At 40.8% G+C, this 17,571-nt stretch overlaps 1 protein-coding gene across 4 annotated transcripts in view; it reads left to right on the forward strand.

The window, feature by feature from the left end:
* CPSF6 (cleavage and polyadenylation specific factor 6) overlaps positions 1-5,739 on the forward strand; it is a 29,599-nt gene extending 23,860 nt beyond the window's left edge. For all 4 annotated transcript variants that reach the window (XM_032182770.1, XM_032182780.1, XM_032182788.1 and 1 more), the window contains one exon: positions 292-5,739. The gene's annotated coding sequence lies outside the window, so the exon portion shown is untranslated. The remainder of the gene's footprint in view (positions 1-291) is intronic.
* Positions 5,740-17,571: the final 11,832 nt, after the last annotated feature.

The following is a 17,571-nucleotide window of genomic DNA, read 5'->3' on the forward strand; positions in this document are numbered from 1 at the left end:
AATGTTTCCATCAGTCACAGGAACAGTAGCTATTGCTTCCTTTACCATTCAGTACTTCTAACTGTGGAATTTTTGTTCTTTCGATCCTGTTGTACAACAACACCAATTTTAACTGCTGTACTAGGAAACAATTTCTTGCACAAACAAGTAGCTACTGCTTCCGGGTATCTTGTGTTAGTTTACATTATGGTGAAGTAGATGCACGACTTGTGTATGTATAGATAAGCCAACAATTTTCTGTGTATTATGGGGACTAGCAAAATCTACATCACAAATTTTGACACATTACAGCTGAAGGAAGAGGAACAGCGTGCAAGACAAGATACGTTCTTCAAGGAAAGATGCTTGTCCAGCAGTTTGCTTCATGTGATTGAACTGAGCCTGTAAGGATTCATGGATAAAATGAACAGGAATAGATCTGAATAAAGCAAATCTGCATACATGGTAACCAGTAGCTCTTTTACTTTTTTTATGTTGCTTAACTGTTTTATTTGAGGGAAACCTGTGTGATTTAAACCTTATAGCTTTTGCAACTTTATTACTGGTTATATACATTTGGCAATTATAATGTGCAAGCAATTGGAAAAAGTCAAGTAAATGCTTGTTTTTATAGTAGTTTGTTCATGTTAAAATGTTCATATGATAATGTCTGTACACAGCACCACTTTGATTACAGTAGATGTAGTGTTGTAATAAACTGTTTAATGGGGCTGATGTGTAAAGCTGTTCAAGTTATTTGATGTTTACACCTCAGGGAAAGTCTTGTGTTCAGCAATATTTAAAGATAATGTTACAATGAAAACATTGATGCTGTCTTTAAAAACATCGCAATAGTTCTTGCATATGCCTCAACCTAATCTTGCATTCAGTGAGTTGAACATACTAATGTTGCTCTCACACACTCAATTTTGATACGAAGACAGATGGTTCCAAAAACCTTTAATGCTATTTTGCTTTCTAGCAGTGTTTGCCTAGGTGGCTTGTGAATTTGCTAATTGACATATAAAACTGTAAAAACTGCAGTTCCTCACGGTCTGATAGGGGGAGAGGTGGTCCCAGGGCTCTGATTTTAGCACACTGAAAATGCTCGCTTTCAAACAGCCTTGGTTCTGGCTGACACTACAGTTTATATTAACTTAAACTGGTTATATGAACTTAAACTGTTCATATCGAGGGGTGGAAAGGTTAGCTTTAAAAAATAAAAGTTAAAAAAAAAAAATCTGCAGTTGTTTACAGTTTTATAGTAATAGTGCTTGTGTGTGTTTTCCCCCTTCCCCTCCACCCCCAAGGCCGTAGCAGTCTGTACATAGTTGTATATTAGAAATGTGACAGAAGAAACCAGATGTTTCCATTTTTCAGACTTTATGGGTTTGATATTTTCTTAATACTTTGGGGTTTATTCACACATGCATATGAAAGAGAAGGTACACTTGTATGTCCTTGTTCAGTGATGGGCAATATTGAAATAACCTTAGCAAAAAGTGGCGATAATTAAGTCTGTCAAATGAGGTTTTGTAAATTTACCTCAAAACAATTCACTGGAGCTTGCAGTGGAAGTTGACTTCCAGTCAAGTGGATGTTTCAAACAACTTGAGAACAAACAGGATTTTCTTCTAAATTTCATTGCATGAAGCATAAGCGAACAGAAAAATTCATGTAATTTGTAAGAATTCGGTTTCTGGCAGCCTTGCACAAAGGCTCATTATTCATCTATTCTAAGTCATTATGTAATGGCTTTATTATTAGCATTCTCATTTATTCAAATAGCAGCACTTAATGTTTTAAGTTAAATTTCAAGACCTCAAATGGCTTTAAGAGGCAACTCTTAGACAGCTCTTGATTTCCTTTCTTTTTTTACTGATTTTTCTTGAAGGTTTTACAGCAGACCTAAAATATATTACCTTGTTCAGGAAAGCACTTCATTTGGTTTTCCAGAGCATTCAGAGCACATGCTTGCATTCCATAGATTTCAAGGAATGTAAACATATGCTTTAGGTTTCTTTTTGTGTGTGATTTTTATGCTTTACTGAGTTGGGACCAGTAGCCTTTGCAACTGCAGAAGTTTTTGCAGAAGTCTGAAATGCTCTAACTAATTTTTGTCACTTGCCACTTGGCCAGATTTTCTGCAGCCAGCTTGATGCTGTTGGATTTGGCCACAAGCTTCAGACTACCCCTTTTTTTTTTTTTTCCTTAAACTGTGTACCTTGAATCCTCATGCATGGGATCACTGGTGTTTATTGAACTATTTGCTACTGAGAAGATATTTGCAATGTTTGTTTAATCCTGTTGGAAAATGAAAACTGCCTTTTAAAATTTTGTAAACTGAAAGTTGTATCAAACAAGTCATGACTCATTTCCTGCTTTTTGTGAATAGGTGTTGGTTACAAACAATACTGTTGTAATTTTTTTTATTATTTTTTACTTAAAACCATTGTTTACTGCTGTGTGTAATAAGTTTAAGGGAGGAGAAACCTGCCTATAGCTGTTACATGGGGAGTAGCTAATGCTGGAGAGGCAGCAGGTAAGTAATGTTCCACTGCATAGCTATATTCAATCTTAAAATAAAAAAAGTCATTTGAAAAGCATTTTATGCAGGAACTGATACTTTACTCCACACTGAAACAGATTTAAGGAGACTGTTGCTCTTTTACAGAGTGTAATTTCTCATGCATACAGATTTCCGTTGCTGGCAATGGAAATAGCAGGGAGGAAATAGCAAGGAGAAAACAACACAGGTGAAACTGAGTGTTTGTTGTGGCTTGAAAGATGAGGTCCCCATTTGAAGCCCCTTATTTCTGCCTGGGCTTTGAACACCTAGTTTTAACTGATAGACACACTGTGTCACAATTTAGATAATATTCTCGTTATTGTGAGTTCCATTTGTTAGATTTTTTTTAAACAAAACAATAAATATGTACAGAAAAAAAATCCAAAGACCCTGATAGACACCAAAAAGGAATACGTCTAATGCACATCATGTATAACTGGATCTGTAATACAATTTGTACCAGGTTTTGGTTTCTTAAATGTTACTGGCAATTTCCTGTGCATGCTCAGGAAATAGCAGCTCGGTAATTTACTGGCTGGTGGTGATGCCACGATGGCTACTGCTGTGTTCTTTGATATTCACTCAGTTGTATTTCATCTCCTTTTGCTGATGAAAGGATAAATCCGTCTGTGAGGAAATATTTGATATTTCTTTTAAATACTGTTTTTTATAAGTAATGTTGAAAATAACCTAAGGCCATGCCCTTTATCTTGAACAACAAAACCAACAAGTAGGGGTGGTGGCACGTTAGCGACAAGTTGTTTTTGCAGTAGGCTTGGGACTTTTTTTTGTTCTGTTTTGTTTTTTAAATAGGGTGAGGCTTTTTTTCTTAGTAAAGGTTCTACTGGGCTATATGTTTTGACAGGTCAAAAATAGTTCTTCAAAAGAACAAAACTTTGGAAACTACAGCCTTTTTCTCTCACTTTCTTTTTGCTTTCTGTGCCAATAACTTGAGTTCTGACTGCATCATGGAAAAACATGTATCAGAACTTCACATTTTTATTTACAGTGTGGCTTAAAAGCTTGGATAGCTGTTGTTTTTCTGTGTTCAACAAGCAAGATACCTTATTAAGTTTAAGCTAGCTTGATTAGTTTTTTCCCCTCTAAGTAGAGAGTGATTTTGCTTTGAAACCGGTGAGGCTTAGTTTTTCTAACTGTACTTTTCTACCTGATTGTTTAGTTGCATACCCAGACCCTTGTAAATGTTTTCCTAGTTGTATGTGGATAATTTCAGATTGAAATGTTGTATATACTTGTCATCTGTGTTTCTAGTGAAAAATATATGACATTCTTTATAGAAATACTTAATTCCTGATTTCCTTGTCTTATCCATTTGCTCTCTCTGTACAGGTTAAACAGACCTCTAAGCCTTTTTTTTTTTATTATTTATAGAATTTTATACGTAGTCTTATTGTTGGTTCTTGTGTAAAGTGAAATACAGCCTTAAGTTTACTAGCATAACACTCATTAAGGTAGTTTTGTCTGTAGATTCAAATGTAAAAAACATGCATGTTTGATTGCTACTCTTCAGAGGTCCCAAGACACTAAATAAATTTCCTCTGCATTCAAATAGAAACCTTTCAAGATCCTAGAGAAGCAAAGTGCAGATCCATGTGCATGCTCTTAAAGAAGGAATTATTTCCAAAACAAGTATTTTGTCTTAGGAAGTAAGCAACATGGATTTGTTTGGGATATAAATTATTTTGGTAATTGATTGCATAGGTCTTAAACATAATGGTTGCAGCAGGGGTTGCAGCATGCTAATTAGTCACGGTGTTTGTGCAGAAATGACTCTTGCAGCTGTTTGTTACGCTGCCTTGCAGTCATGTTGCAGACAGGCTTGGGGTGGGTGAGGGCGTTGGGGTGGTTTTGTGGTGTGTCCCCAGCACGCCGCCCCCACAACCAGCTCCTGAAATTAAGATCTGACATGCTGCGTGCTTCTCAAATCATTTCAGTTTTAGAGGATAAATTCCTGAGAAACATGGAAGTTCCTCAATTTGATGTTCTCATGTTTTTATTCCATGTTGGACAAAGTATGATAAAGCATCTCATTCTGTTTGTATATTACACACTTGTGAGCTCTTGAATCTGTCTGTAGCCCCAATTATTGCAGTGGGTTTAGGTTCTGGCATGATCTATGTCTGAGCTTAAATTTTTGAAAGCTTCTTTGGAAATATACAGGTTTTATTTAAGTATCTTGAAAATAAGAAACAGTATACCTTTAATCCCAATGAAACTAAGCATTTCAGTTGTAAAAATTTCCTTCTCTTCATACCATGTAATGTGATTTTACATGATTCAATGCTAACTAACACTTTGGAATATATTCAAGTAATAGACTTTGGCCTCACCCTCTTGTGTACTGTATTTTGTAATAGAAAATATTTTGAACTGTGCATATTATTATTACATTATGAAAGAAACATTCCCTTGATCTTCAAATGTAAGAAAATGAGGAATGTGTGTGCTTTTATAAATACAAGCGATTGCAAATTCAGTTTCCTTATTAGTGCAGCTGTCCTTTTTATATATATATATATTAAAAAAAAAAAAAAAAGCCAGGTGTTTTACAGGTGAAATACATTCCTATTTGGTAAACCTTAACATTTTTATGAAGATTACCAGCACTGCTGACTTTCTAACCGTAAGGCTGTATTGTCTTCCTGTGTCATTCCATTTCCTGATTCCCATTTTGCACAAGGATGTATGAAAAAAAAAACCTATTCAAGAAATGGCTTTGAAATACAGCATGGGAGCGTGTAAGAGTTGGAATGCAGAGTTGCAATGCAAAATGTAAGGAAATGGCTGTCTGTCAGAATGCCCAACTCCAAAGGATTTTATATGTGTATAGTAAACAGTTTCCTGATACCAGCAGGCCAAAGAGTCTGTTGAACACTTGCGTTTCTGGAGACCTGTATTTCTCAACAAGGTAAGATGGTATCCTAGGAAATGTGGATTTTAGTACATCTTCAGCAGAGAGGTACTTAGTTATCTATAAGTTTAGGGATCATTTCATCGTTTTTAGATGTTATACTTGAAATACCACATAACTTCTAGCTTTCATGGGTTTCTTTTTTTCAGCCTTTAGGAGACTGTTAAGCAATTTGCTGTCCAACTTTTGTGTTGGTCTTAAACTGCAATAGTAGTTTACCTTGTATTGAAGAAATAAAGACCATTTTTATATTAAAAAATACTTTTGTCTGTCTTCATTTCAGCTTGTCCTCGCTGTGTTCATTATGTCGGTTTTGTCAAATATTCAGACGTTAAAACTTAGTGTGGACACTAATGTAGTTAAGGCTAGAATCTAAGCTATAATTCTCAATCTAGAAGTAATCAGCTGTTGTCCACACTAGCTGTTGCACATCTTATGTGGTATTCAGACTCTTTCTGCAGAGTTCAAGGTTAGTGAGAAGTGCACACTTTTTTAAGCCAACATTTTGTCTTTTTTTGTAAAATGCGGTCACCCCAGTGAAAGTGTCAACTGTGGAGAAAAATAAACTAAAATAGCAGGCTGTGTAAAACAACTTCAGCCTTTCTAAATTACATGTCTAGAAACAAACATTACTGTAAATGCTCCCTGAAGTATCTTAGAGGACCTGGGTTTGCTATACAGGATACAGTAAACCAGCAGTGATGAAACTTTATTTTAATCTGTCTTCCTTAGCTGACTAAATGTGGCAAATGTTAATCATCACAAAACACGTGTCAAACACAGCAGTGGTAAGCTAGGCTTATTTTGGTCAAAAATCATCTGTGTACTGGGTTGAGCTGTTGTCAGCTCATCTCCTACAGGCAGCTGGCCTGGACCCAATGGTAGTGGTATCCTGTGGTGGTTTAAACCTATTTTTGCCCCAGTGGTTTAACAGGTAAATACATTACTCCTCTACAGCACAACAATAGTATACAAAAAACACATGTATACAGTTACATACAAGAAGTCATCAGCACTGCAATGCTGTACCATAATAATGGTCAACTTCTAATTCCTAATATTTGTTGAATTAGTTCATGTGCTGTAGCGCAATGTGCACTATGTCCATTGCACCATCTTAGGTGACCGATACCATTTTGTGGTGCTGTCATCTCCAACTTTTATCCATGACAAGCTTCCAGCGTTCAGCAGTGGTAAGATTATGTGCAAAAACTGATTTTTTTTTTTTTTTTTTCATTTGGGATTTTTTTTTTTCTAGTCTTCCTAGCTTCAAAGCCTGAAATGCGGTCTGATTGGTCTGAAAAATCACAGCTCTTGTGATCTTATTTAAACCTGATATTTGAATAAATGAATTTGGTGGTTGAATAAATGAGGGAAGGTGGGTGAGTCTGGGTACAGCTCTGTGAAAAAGAGGCGACATGCTCAGTGAAAATGAACCACGATTTTTTCCGCTAGTGCCCTAAATCTGTAGTAATGAAAATAACCTTGGCTTACTCTGTAGGGCTCCAACTTTAATTGTCCCAAATTTCAGGGAACAAGATAGGAAAACTAACTTGGCCACTGGTTATTGCATTATGTCTCAGGTTTTAGTTAACGTGGGTTCTGTGCTAGGGGAGTGTAGGTTTGTAGCCTGGCTTCAGGGACCAGGTGAAGATGGGGACAGGGGGAAGGAGCCACGGGGGCTGCAAATTGTGGGGCCCAGAGGGCTCCGAGCTTTGTTCTGCGTGGAGAGCATAGGAGAAAACTTGTTAACTTTTTATTTTAAAGTACCTTGTTGCAATTTTCCTCTAGGTTAGGGTGTTCAGCAGTTCTCATTGCTAAATGGGAGAGAATCGTAAAGCATCCTGTCCCCAAAATCGTAGGATGTGTACCCTACAATAAACACAGTGAGGATTCATTAGTATGTGGATGAGTTCGTTGTGGAAGTGTTCGAGCGTAGGTTAACTAACCAGGATGCCGCATCACCGAGGTCTGATTGGAAGCAGTACCCGAAGAACAAGGAAGGTAAGCGCTCTGAAAATATCTTTTACTTCGTGTAAGCTTTCTGGATAAACAACGCCTCTTGAGCAGAGACAAGGAAGTATTTCAGCTTAGGAAGGTTTCCTTGCTCAATTCTGCTTGCCTTGCTGCCAGGCTTTTTCACTGACTCCTCTGCACTTGCTCCAGATTGAAAGGCCCCAGAGCCTATGGTGAGCTGGAGGAAAAACTTCTGGAATCCAGGCTCCAGCAGGTTATTTTCCTTGCTTGTTCTCCCCTTGCTGTGTAGCAGAGCAGAAATTGATGCAGAAGCCTCTTGTCTGCTATCTATTGCTGCAGGCAGGCTGGCCTCAGAAAGAGCTGACCCATCCCAGCTAACCAAGGGAAAATCAGCTTAAACGAAACCAAAAAAGAACAACACCAAAAAAAAAAAAAAAAACACACCTAACCTATGAGGATAAAACTTTCTGAGCACAATTGTATTGGCTGAGTAAGAATGCTGACTGGTGGGATTTCTTAGGGGAGTGGAAACAGGGAAGTATTTGCATGGTTTAGCAGGGGAGCCTAAAATTAAAATAGTCACTTCTGTGAACTGCAGGCTCTCAATTGAGTTGCAATTGAAGGAGCACTTCTGGACTGCAGGAATCATTTCCGTGAGGTTGCTATTGAGTTCGTGTGAAGATGTCCTGCTGCAGGTTTTGCAGCACAGGCAGTGGAGCAATAAAGCCCCCAAGGTATCTTCATGCAGGAAAGAAAATCCTTCTGCTACTGACCCAGTTCTGACCCAGCTGCAGTGAGCGCACTGCTGAAGTTTCCCCTCTCACAGAGCTAGCATCTTGTTTTACCTCTGCCAACAGAAGAGCATTAATGACTAGGGAGAGGCTTTATTTGTACAAATTTGACTCCGTGTGGAAGTGAAAGAGATGTAAGCGTTTGCTGGGAAAGCAGAACTTCAGGAAGCAATCAGAGGTGAAGTTTTTGCCCCCTGCTGTATTTAGGGAGGGGAGAAATGTACAGGTGGAAAGCATTAGTGATGAGCCACACATCTGTATTCTCCCCTGGTTCGTCCTTCACACCTGAGAACACTGCAGCTGGTCCAGGGGAGATGCGAAGTTGCAAAAGGGAAGAGGAGCAGAATGCAAATCACATTCCAGAATCAGCAGTGAGGTCTGTATGAAGCTGTGAACAATAAAGCTTGTTCAGTGCAGGCTGGGTAAAAGGAAGATACAGGTTGTAGACGTGTAGCTTACCACCACAAAGATGTATGTACATATATATATTTTTTAAACAAACAGTATTACAGGAAATTCAGATGCTGGCACCTAAGTGTCTTTACACCCTGTTTATCCCGAAATGCCAGGAAAGGGTGCACTGCTTTAAACACTTTGGGGCCAGAACCAGTAAGAGTCCTTTTGAAGTCCTAAGGCATCGCAATCTTACAAGTAAGATAGTCAACTGGGAACAATGTTTGCCAACTTGACCTCTGCATTTCTCCAGAGATAACCCCCTGGTAGCACAGCACGTTTTTATAGCAGTGCAGTCTGCACACTTAACACCTCTGACAGGGTTTATTTTACATATTAAACACAGTCAAATTTAAACATTAACATATTAAACAGTATATTTAACATATTAACATAAAGCATGACAACTCTACATGACTTTCTGAGTGCATCTTGGCTAACAACACAGTGCTCCAACCCCAGTGATGAAGAGTTTCAAGGTGATTGCTCATGCTGTGTGACAGCAGCTGCTGCTGTGCAGGAGAGTTTGCTGTGTAAGAGGCAAGACGGTTAACCAAGGCATGCAAGAGGAAGCAGGTTTATCAGTTGTGTTGAATTGTCATCTGTTTTTCCTCTCAGAAGATCCAAAAGCAAGTGATTGATTTTGAAAAACGTAAGTAAATGGCTGGAGATGGGGAGACAGTAAATAGCCTGCTCCACATCCATGAAAAATAAATAAACACTTTTGGGAAAATGTACAGGATAAAAAGAAGCCCAGGTGGGAATATACTTCCTTTCTCAGAGTGGGGATTCTTGCAGCTGACAGGGGAGGGCAGTGAATTTGTTTTCAAGGGTTTGTTTCAAAGCAGAGAGGTGTGGCAGCAGGAGAAAGAAGGGCTGGTGCTAAAAGGAGCAGGTGAATTTTTTGCTGGTTGAATTTGACCTGGAAGCGAGCTGGAGAAACCCTCTGGAAACCACCACAGCTTCCTGTCAGACCTCGCTAGCTGTAAGTCTTGGAAACCTTGTCCCAGCTGTAGAAGTGGGAATTGAATCCACTTGGCACCGGTACCCATTGCCTAGGTGTCATCTTTTTAACCTTCATGCTGAAGCGAGGCCCCTAGGAGCTGGGTCACACACACCCTAGAGTCAACATGGTGCAGATGGTCCCAGGTGGTGTAAAAGGTCCCCTCCTGCCATCTAGTGGCATGAAAATTTCCTCTACTTCTTGCTTAATAATCTCACGAATGGAGAGATTTTTGCGCCTTCTGTTTGGCTGCGAGGAAGTGGCGTGTTGTTGCGTGACACTTCTTCAGTGGTGGCTTTTGTTTGGCTTTGAGATTTGGGTAGGAAGGTGGCCTGAAACAGGAGAGGCTTTATTTTTTTGTGTGTGCTAAAAGTAACAGGTGAAAACACTTTTTTTTTTTTTTTTTTTTTTTTTTTTTTTTAAAGCCTGTATTTCAACTATGTATTTTGTGACAGGGTGTGGAGAACCGGTCGATTTAAACAGAGTTGCAAGAGACTGAAAGCTGCCTAGTTAAGAGGAAAACACATTTAATGGGATCTTCTAAAACTGCTGCTTCTAAACACTTGTTTGACTAATGAAGCTTTGGATAGATGAGCACTATTATTACACCAGAGTTGCCTGCTTGTCTAATTAGTGCCACATCAATATATTTTTCACTTATCCCATATACCCTCCTCCTTATGAGTTACGGTTTATGTCAGAACTAGACTCGATAATCCCCAGCTGTCCCAAGTATAAGAAGATAGCAGTCACTTCTCCCCCTTTTCCCACTAAATGAGCAATCCATGTGCTTTTTCCTGGCTTTGACACCTCATGAAAACGTTCTAGTTTCTTGCCTTATCTTCTACATATTACTTTGAATGCCTTCAGAGTGCACTGCTGTTCAATTCTTTTGCATGATTTCCTACGTAATACACTTAAAGTGAAATATTTCAGTGCTCAGAAGCCTTTCTGTGACACAGAAAGCACTGGGAGATCCGCGCAGGAGGAGAACGTTGGCCGCAGTTGCTCTGATGAACGCATCTCTGGAAAATGGACAACGATGGGTGGGTTTCCACGAGAAACGGGTGGTGTTTTGCCTCTGAAAGAGCTCTAAAGAGTTACTACTATTTCAGGACTGATGGTGAAGCTAATTCTTAAAACTGACTCCTCAGGCTTCACAGCGTCCCCTTCCCCTCTTCAGCAATCTGCTTATTTCTGACAGCTGCCCTCACCTTTTACAATCTGCAGGCTGTGCTTAATACGTGGCTCTGCCCTGGTGAAGGGGGGTTAAAACAGAGACCATTCATCCCAAACAGAATCCTTATTCATGGATCAAGCTGCAAGGGACTCGAGCTGCAACCTCAAGATGTTAATTGGAGTATGTACATAATTAAAACTGCATTCTCGCATTCCTAAATCATCGAGCCCGGAGTCTTTGCTGCATGTAGGTCCACAGCTCCCCTTTTCTCAAAGACCTGTAGTGTAAGAGTAGTGAAGCCGGTGAACGATTTAGAACAGCCAGCAGTGCTGTAGAAGAAGCTGTTGGAAATAATGTCTAAATTGTGTGGTGGGTTCTTTTTTTTTTTAATACATAAACTGCTTTGAATGAAAAGGGTCAGAGGAGGTCAGTGTTTTACTAGCAGCTGTAAAAACCAGATGAGTGATTATTATTTTTCTCCATAAGAAAAACTATTTTGAGCTTTTTTGTGTAAGTATAAATTCTCCCTAATGATTAAAACTATCTGCTGGCTGGCTTCCATCTCAGCTGGAGTCCATTAACATTTTCTTGGAGTTTCTTTCACAGTGTTAACAGTATGATACTTCAGAAAATTATTTTTTTTCATGTCATGTGGGATCCCGACTGTGCCCTCCTAGTTTTAAGTTATCCCCTGACTGTTCCATTCAATTATTTGGGGAAAAAAAAAAAAAAAAAAAAAAAAAAAAAGTAACTTTATGCCTTTTACTAAAAATGAATTTAGGAATAAAACCCTTACTTCTACGTTACCACCTCTTTCAGCATTCTGGTTTTTAATTACAGCAATAACTGGCTTGGATTTTTAACTGAGGGAGGCTTGGGTGTGTTACTGGGGAACATGGGAAGGTTTATAGAAATTCAGGTCTTTTACTTAGAAAGCTGGCAAGCTGCCAAAAACGACAACAACAACAAAAAACCTTTACCACCAAATTAAATTAATAGTCTGTTAAAACCGTCAGGGGCAGCAGGAGAGATGGCGGCACAGCATTCACGGCTGGAGCCAGGTTCGTGCTACCTCCAGCTGTGCCTAATTCATGGAGTCAGCGGCCCCTTCCCCACTCCCTTTGGTCCCTTCCAGGACTGGATGAAGCTTGAGGAAACTCGTACAAAGCTCGTGCAAAATCAGCTCCTGTGAGGTTATACATAATCTCATGATGAACGAAAATGTTCTGTTCCCACCTCTTTTTAAAAACAAACAAACAAACAAACAAAAACTTGAAAATGTTGGCAAATTTAAATACACAGCTCTGCAATTAAATCTTTGATCTAATCTGTTTAGGAATGCCTTGTCACCTGGAAATTTCATTACGAGTCTGGAGTTGGAGGTTGATCCTCGCTTATCAAAAATCCTGGTCTCAGTGCTCCATCCAAGGGAGCTGAAAAATGTAGGGAAGGCTGGTAAATGAAGGAAGAGTTTCTCATCTCTGTGACATGCTGTAGTACAAACAGTCAATGTGCAACAGTTCTCGGTTTCTTGTATATCCCCACCCTATTTCAGCAATTACATCTCGGATCACTTCTGTCTTGGGCTAAGATCTGCCCATCTCCAGGTTATCCTCGGTTGCAGTGAACAAGAAGGAAAGTCTGGTAGCTGAAGAAGAAGAACTAGATCCTGATTCATGTGTGCAGTTTGAGAGTACTGCAATCACTAGTGTTTGTGGTTTGTTTTGGCTCCAGGTGGGGTCTCACAAGAGCAGAGCAGAGGGGGACCATCCCCTCCCTTGCCCTGCTGGCCACACTGCTTTTGGTGTAGCCCAGGGCATGGTTGGCCTTCTGAGCTGCAAGCACACACTGCTGGCTCATGTTGAGCTTCTCATCAACCAGCACACCCAAGTCCTTCTCCTCAGGGCTGCTCTCAATTTGTTCTCTGCCCAGCCTGTGTTTGTGCTTAGGATTGCCCTGGCCCAGCTGCAGGACCTTGCACTTGGCCTTGTTGAACCTCATGAGGCCTTAACAAGCCTGAATTCCTCATGAGGTTCAACAGGCCTTTCAGGCCTGTTTCCCTTGAGGAACTTTTTCCCTGAGGAACTTCTCTTGTCACCAGTCTCCACCTGGAGACTACGGTGACGTTGTGGTCACATAGAGCCAATGACCACAGCTCTTTGAGGGTGACCACCAGCCCACTCCTCACCCACCAGGTGGTCCATCCTTCAGATCCCCGTCTCTCCAATTTAGAGAGAAGGATGTTGTGTGTAAGATAATGCACCTAAACTCTGTGCTTGGGCAGAGGCTGTGCTCAGCAGCTAGGGCTGGGTGGCAGATGATGTGCAGTAGTCCCCATCCAGGCTGGTGGCAGCCTGTTTCTCCTCAGGGTTGTTCCAGCTCCATCTGCCACAGTGTGCGGTGCCGCTCAGCCCTGTCCCCTGCTATAGACAGGAACACGAGTAACACAGTGTGGTTCAGTCAATCCCATCTATTTCCAGTCCTTTTCCTGTCATCTGTTTTATGCAGATTTTTGTTCTGCTTTTTGTTCTCACACCGTTTTTCCCCCCACGGCTGGCCCTATGCCACAACCTACTTGTGACTCAGAAATGGCTGCTTTGGAGGCTACCACATCGCGTGTGATTTCCTCTATTTCAGAATGTGTAGAGCATGTGTTCAGTGTCAGTTTCTATAGCTATGCCATTTTCCCCCTTTTTTCTTTTTTCCCGAAATGTGCTACCATGCTGGTAATAACGCTTACGCCTGTGAACACTCAAACAATAAATCCATTAATGTAGTATTCTCTTGGTGATCAAGTTTGTGTGTGATTTTTTTTTTTTTTTTAAAAAAGATGCCTGTTTATTTTTCATTTTCCCATATCAGTCTTCTCTATGACAAACACAGCAAATTAAAGGTAAAAAGCACCAAGGGCAGAGGAGGGTCTTTTAGCCTTACATAATTCACAACAAGGCTGCAGGAGAAACTGAGCTCTAAGTAGCAACACAGGGCTGGAGAATATAGCCTGGGACGTGCAGCTCAGGCCCCTGCTGTGGCAGCTAACCACAACTTATAATCCCTTCGGAGACTCATCTTAAATCCAAGCAGGGTCTGTCTGGGGTTTTTGCTCCTGCTGTTCCCACTGGAAGGCTATCCCACTGCTCCACTGCTCCCATGGGTACCAGCCTAAGTCGCTGCCTGAATTTCTTCTTGATCAGATTATATTCATTTGATCTGGTGATGATACTGTTCTCTACTTTATATAGTTATTTCCCTTTCCCATTGTATTCAACTCCTTAAGGCATTCAAAACAGCTAATTAATGCTCGTTCTGCCTTCACTTTGGTGAGCCTGCTGTAGGAGACTCTTCCACTCTTTAGGACAGGCTGTGTTACACCCACTTGCCCCGTTCTTGCATATGCACATTTCAGTTCCTTTTTCCTGTAATAGGAAAGAACACACAATCCCCTAACAGAAATACGTGCAGTATCCCAGGTGGGATCCTAACAGGGTCTGCAGGGTGGCATTAGCACTTACTCTGTTTACCGAAAGTACTTTCCCCACTGCAGCCTCCCATAAATCCGGTATTTGGGATCAGATACTTCCAACAGATAAGCTCTTTTTTATCAGCGGAGACACTGGGAGCTTTGATGTGCTTAAGCTGTGTTCTGTTCCGACTACACCATTTTCTCCATCATCCAGCTGTTTCTGTATAATTTCCTTGTTGTCCCCTGCCCCTTCTAAGTTGGTCTCTGACAAATATTAGCCTATTTTGGTGTTCTTTTCAGTGGCCGTTTAATTCTTCAACGTCTTCTTCCTTTTCTGTTGATACCACTGGAAATGGATTTGCCACGGTCTTGCAAAGAAAAATGTCTAGCTGAATGCTTCTGCCATGCAGGGGTCTTACCAGTTCTTATTGTTTGGAGCGATCCCTAAGATACTACAGCAACTTCCTTGTCAGCAAGGTTGACTTGAAGTGCAACAAAGAAGGTGTGGAGTCTAAAGGGGAAGACGTATGAGGAGCAGCTGAAGTCCCTTGGTTTGCTCAGCCCCGAGCAGAGCAGGCTGAGGGGAGGCCTCATGGCGGCCTGCAGCTCCCTCACGAGGGGAGCGGAGGGGCAGGCGCCGATCTGTTCTCTTTAGTGACCAGCGATAGGACCCAGGGGAATGGTGTCAAGCTGCAGCAGGGGAGGTTCAGGCTGGATATCAATTCTTCACCAAGAGGGTTGTCGTGTGCTGGAACAGGGTCCCCAGGGACGTAGTCACAGCACCGAGCCTGATGGAGTTTAAGAAGCGTTTGGACTGTGCTCTTAGTAATAGGTCTGAATTTTTGGGTCTGAATTTTTGTGCGGCGCCAGGAGTTGGACTCAATGATCCTTGTGGGTCCCTTCCAACTTGGGATATTCTACGATTCTATGAAATTTGTTCATTTTACTGCATCCACTGTGTAATTACTTTGAAATAGCTCACAGGGTTTGACTTCACGGGCCAGCAGAGTCATAGTGGAGCATTTTTGGGTTAGGGTTATGTATTAGGGTTAGCACTGCTGTTAGGGCTAGGGTTAGGGTTAGAGCCCCTTTTGGGTTAGGGTTAGGGTTAGGGCTGGGGTAGGGGTAGGGGTACGAACAGGGATAGGGGTAGGGGTTAGGGGTTATTGTTAGGATTAGGGTTTAGGGGTTAGGAACTTTTGAGGCTGGCTGACATCAACTGAGAGACCGATGAAGTGGTTATCTAGCTCAATAAAATTAAAAAATATTTAAGCTGTAGCAAACAGCATTTACTAATTTATATAGGGAACACCCCAAACTGGAGATGTAGTTTGCCAAAGCCATCCCATGGTATTTGGCTTATGAAATTAGTCATAGTAACCACTTTTGGTGAATTGTGTGGAGAATCATGGTGGCATTTCTTGCTGCTTAACTGCAATGAATTGATAAAATAGGAGACAGCAGAGTAGCACTTGCTCCTCTAGGTGTTCTGCCATCCAAACAGTGATTGCACTTGAACACTCAAAATGAGGGATGATCTCAGCTGATTATAGCAGTGGCAGTGATGTTCAGGTGCTATTCTGCCTTTCATTAATGCCACCTAGGAGTTCATCAGCCCGTCAAAGGGATCTTTCCAAGCTGAAGGAGGTCTGCTTGTTTTCTGTACATTGCCAAGCCCTTGCTGATGGCCTGACTGATGCCTACCAGATGCTTTATAGTCAATTTTATCTTTATTTCTCTATGGTTTGGAGTCAGAACTGCCAGATTAGGAGGGAACACGTAGCAGGGAGTTTATCCCTTAGCTCCAAGGCCAGATCTTCCTCTAACAATCATGCTTCTTATGCAGGTTTGTGTGTGTGTGAATGTAGAATTGCCTTGGCTATTTTTTCTTTTTCATGCTGTTGGCAACATTTTCAATACCAGAGACAAAGAAAAGTGTTCTTCTCAGCAAAGAGGAAGTTATCACACCTACAAAATACAGGATGCAGTCCCAAACGTTTACAGCCTCAGGGTCTGAAAGAGGATTGGAAACTGTGTATACAGTATTAGGCTTCTTTGCAGGCAGTTTTTGAACAAGAAAGGAGTTCCTGGCCAAGGTACTGCTAGTTAGTGTTCTCATGATAGGAGACTATTGCACCAGCTGGGTGAGTGACAATAAATGAAATGTAATTTCTCCTCTTTTGCTTTCTTTCATACAGCCTAAGGAAATGAAGGAGAAAGTGGTGTCTTCCATCCATTATTAATATAAAGCTAGGCTGGAAAATAAGATTCAGCTCTAACCACGGGAGTATCTCCAAGTGTTTGTGGATACTGAATGCACTCACTTAACCTTGACAGAAGCGTATTCTGAGTGACATTTCCACTTTATGGAATCAATCTAAACTTGAACTATTTTATCTAAAGTACTGAGCAGGTCATACCCTAAAAGACTTGGTAGACAGCTAAATTTGCTCACATGATTTCTGCCCTTCTAGACAACATAAAGGTGCACGAAAAATGTCATTGCCACAGCCATACAGGTAACAACAGTATGGAAATAATATAAATATGAAATTTGGGTGCTTAGTTTGGCCCTCTGAGAAGTACTGCATGGGAACTTTCCCTCTAAGTGAATTCCTGTAAACCCCTGTAATCAGAGATTGCTTCACTCCTCACTGGCTACAGCCACATACAGAAAAAAATGGCTTTAAACTGCAGCAGGACAGGAGGAAATACCTTGCCTGTTATGAAAGTGAAGAACCACAGCCCCTGCAGGCATTTGACTCCTGTTTGAACCAACGTTGTGCATTCCTATGAAGTCTGTAGAAACAGGGGTGCATTTTTAGAAGATATCCGTGAAGGGCTTTCTTGTTAAGCTCTTAAGTGTGGTACCTCTGCAGTTGGCAGCTTGCAGGGGGATGAGTAAATAACGGTGAATATTTCTGTTTGACTAGCAGGAAGTCTCACATTTCCTTATAGGTATTTGGAAATACCAATTGTGTGTTGCAAGATGGGAGTTTCTTAAGATTTTTTTTCTTCCTTGTTGGTGACAGCACCATTCTGGTTATTAAACTCAACTTACAAGTAAGACAATAAAATAATGAGGACAATAAATCTAAGTTTGAAGACTAAGAAGGTTTTAGCTGCATTTATCATAAAGAGATTGAGACCTTTACTGAGTAGCTATGGCATTTATGTGTTCCTTTGCTTTGTTACATATTGGCCTCAGCAGAGGTCAGATAAGA

The sequence above is a fragment of the Aythya fuligula genome, chromosome 1, assembly GCF_009819795.1.
Source record: "Aythya fuligula isolate bAytFul2 chromosome 1, bAytFul2.pri, whole genome shotgun sequence".
In the NCBI taxonomy this organism is placed as follows: Eukaryota; Metazoa; Chordata; class Aves; order Anseriformes; family Anatidae; genus Aythya; species Aythya fuligula.